This window comes from Bactrocera dorsalis, chromosome 6, assembly GCF_023373825.1.
Source record: "Bactrocera dorsalis isolate Fly_Bdor chromosome 6, ASM2337382v1, whole genome shotgun sequence".
In the NCBI taxonomy this organism is placed as follows: Eukaryota; Metazoa; Arthropoda; class Insecta; order Diptera; family Tephritidae; genus Bactrocera; species Bactrocera dorsalis.
Window position 1 is genome coordinate 8,392,314 of NC_064308.1, and position 3,462 is coordinate 8,395,775.

The window sequence follows — 3,462 nt, forward strand, 5'->3', positions numbered from 1 at the left end:
GTGGTCTGTCAAACTGGTTTAATAAGGCATTTTAACTAACCAACGTCGAAATATTTAAATTAATTTCACTATTTTGAACAATTACATACTTACAATAAATAGCTCAAACAAATTTTTGCAACTTAACTTCCGAAAACGCTATTATCAGCAGTTGCGGTCATTTTGCTAATGTGCACATATAATTATTTACTACGTAGCACCGAAAGTTCACACACATTTTGAAAGCAACGGTACAACGAATGAGAGGAGAAAGCAAAAATTTTGATCATTTCACAACAACAACATATCACCAAAGAATTTCTCAATTTCAGAAACGGGATAGTTTTTCATATATGGCGAAAAAACAGGAAACCTAGTAATGCACATATAATTATTTGTATAATGTATGTATGTGCTTATGAAGGTACTTATGTTTTGTGCAATTAAGAGCTTCTGTGTTTATGATTATGCTTTTTAATACACTTTTATTAGCTTCACTTGTATGTATGTATGTATGAATGTATGAATGTATGTATGTATGTTTGTTTGTAACTTTTTTAAGTGGTACTGAAACGTAGAATATTTGAGCGACACTGTAGGAAGGCGATAGTAAGTTTAAGCAGCTCACCAAAAAGATGCGCTTAAAAGTATGCAACATCTATATAAAACTAGTTTTAGTGACATTTAAATAGCATACTGATTTGGGCGTCGACCGTTCTTAAGATGCAAGGTTGTACAGTAGAACATGCAGTAATTTATCTGGGCTCTTGACTGTTTGCTGCTGGACAAGCTTATGTAGCTCTAAGTCGTTGTAGATCTTTGGACTGTATTCGAATTGAAGAACTGGACTGTTCAAAGTTGACAGGTAAAACCCCATGTAACAGTGAAGCTTTAGAAGAAATGATTCGATTAAGCAGTAATAATTCGTAAAGTCGTCAATAGAACTTGGTCGCAAATAATGTAACAATTAGTCAATGAAAGGTTACGAGTAGATGTTAAATGCTGCCTAAGTATCGATTTACTTAACCAATACTACAAGTCATAGATCATATTTTAACAAATTTTGGGGTTTCTCACATCAAACTAAAAAATTTAAAATAAATATAGTTTAAAAAAACTAAAAAACACGCTTTTAAACCATATCAAACTAAAAAGTGAAAAATAATTCTTTGTATAAACTAACAATAATAATGATGGAAAAATTCCTGCATTATTGTTAGAAAAGCGTGGCATGCTCGATTTTGAAAGGTCAGAGCGACACCATTCACCATTTAAGTTTTTGATCAGGGAATTTTTAAGGGTTGGGCGTTTAATATATTTGGTGGCTTTCCACAACGAGAAGTCATCATTTTTTGTGCCTAAAGATTTTAAGTAATTTTGTATACAATCGTTTTTAAATTCAAATAAACGTTGTTTAAGCTCTTTGGTTATTTTATTGAGGGCAGTTTTATCATTTCGATTCCTACTGATTTGCCACCTTTTTCTTATAATTCTTTTTGTTTGTATTAATTTTCTGATCTCTATTGTGAGTATAATGCTGCTATTGTGGTTTAGCTCCTGCCTACATTGAGGGGTTGACAAGATTGCTGCTTCGTGAATCGCTATATTAAAATTTTCAACAGCTTCATCCAGTTCTTCAAATGTTTTGAGACTAATATTTAGTTTCAAATTAACGTTTTGTTCTAGCTCTTTTTGAAAAAGGTCGACATTTGTGGATTTGGAAAAAATTCCTCTTCTTTTAGTATAGGAATGCATGAAATTATTGTAGTTTAATATTATAGGCCAGTGGTTCCCAAACTTATTTTGTCTACCGCCCACTTTGAGAAAAAATATTTTTTTAGCGCCCCCATTTTTCACCTATTTAAAAACCACTATAACTTCAAATCAATTATTGTGATCTATATATGTATATTAACGGAGAATTCTAAACGAAACTTTTACTATAACCAGCAACTTGAAACCTGAGCGCAATAGGTAACATACAACGGAGCTTAGGTCTCAAGTTAACCCCTACGGGCTCCACCTGCCAATAAGAATGATTATTGAAACACAACTTTATAGTATTAAAACAGAGACTCTTTTACTAAAAATAAAACTGAAATAATCGATCCATATATAAAAACTACTGTGAAGGATGAATCTGATGCTGTTAATAAGTTTGTTAATATCAGGTTCCAATTTACTCAAGAACAGTCGCAAGTCGCCACGTTCGGTAACAAGCAAACGATTTCTATTTTTAGTAAGCAGTGTTGTCACAGCACTAAAACCACGTTCACACAAATATGACGATGGGAATGCTATCAAGAATCGTTGAACGATTGACCACAATCCAGGGTACAATTGCGAGATCGGTTTTTGTAGCCAAAATTCTTGGTAACCATTTTTGGACTTGATTTTTATTTCCTCGTTTGTTGTCAATTCTATAAGTTCTTCTTCCAGCTGAGGTGACATTGCTGTGTTGACATTTGAACACGGATCCAATACCCAGTCTGGTATTTCCAAGTTCAAAATGTCCTGGTATCGTTCAGTGAAGTCAATGTGGAGGTTTTCCAAATGTTGGCAGTAGGCAAACAATTCGTCGTTACTGCATGATACTGATAAATTCGGAAAATTGTGAAACTCACGTCTGCCCAGATTTTTTTTTGTGTAGAAGCAGTTTTGTTTTAATTAAATTTAGTTTATTGCCTTGCAGTTGGAGATTCATGTCGTTGAACAATTTATACAGGTCTGTCATGTAAGCTATATCATTCTTTGATGTTATGAGTTTGTCTTGAAATTCTGTATCTTAAGTTTCTAAGAACTCTACGAGTATAACAGAGTCAAACAGGTTGTAGAATCGAGTCAGACAATTGCTTCTTGATAGCCAACGAACTTCAGTATGAAACAACAAACGATTGAAATCCTCGTCATTAGTAACACAAAGCTGATGAAATAATCTATCATTCAAAGAGCTGTTGAGGATTTTATTGACTGCTTTGATGACATATTGCAGTGATTGAAATAGTTTTTCGCTTAAGTTTCTAGCAACTAAATGTTGTCTATGAATAACGCAATATACACCAAGGACATCTTGCAGTCTTGAAGGCTTGCAGTCTTGAAGCCTTCATTCGAAAATGTTTTTAGAAATACTCGTAGAAGATACAAAGGCGAGGATGGGTTTGTGGGATTTTCATTTTTCCTAGAAATACATTTGTAAAAAGGATCTTTCTCCTTTTCTTATTTTCCCCAGAAATACATTTGTAAGAAAGGTTATAGATCCTTTTTTTATTTTCCACATAAAAGATTTAAGGAGTTCAAAAGCTCAAAACGTGCGCTAGATCAGCTACCTACCCGACGTCATTTCGCAAGTAGTAAAATAAAATTTTTAAGAGCTCAAAGCATGCGCTACATCTGCTCGGACCTACCTACCCTACACCTTTGCGCAAATGATTATATTATGATAGCAAATGCCCACATACAGATTTGGCAATGGCAATAGCAATA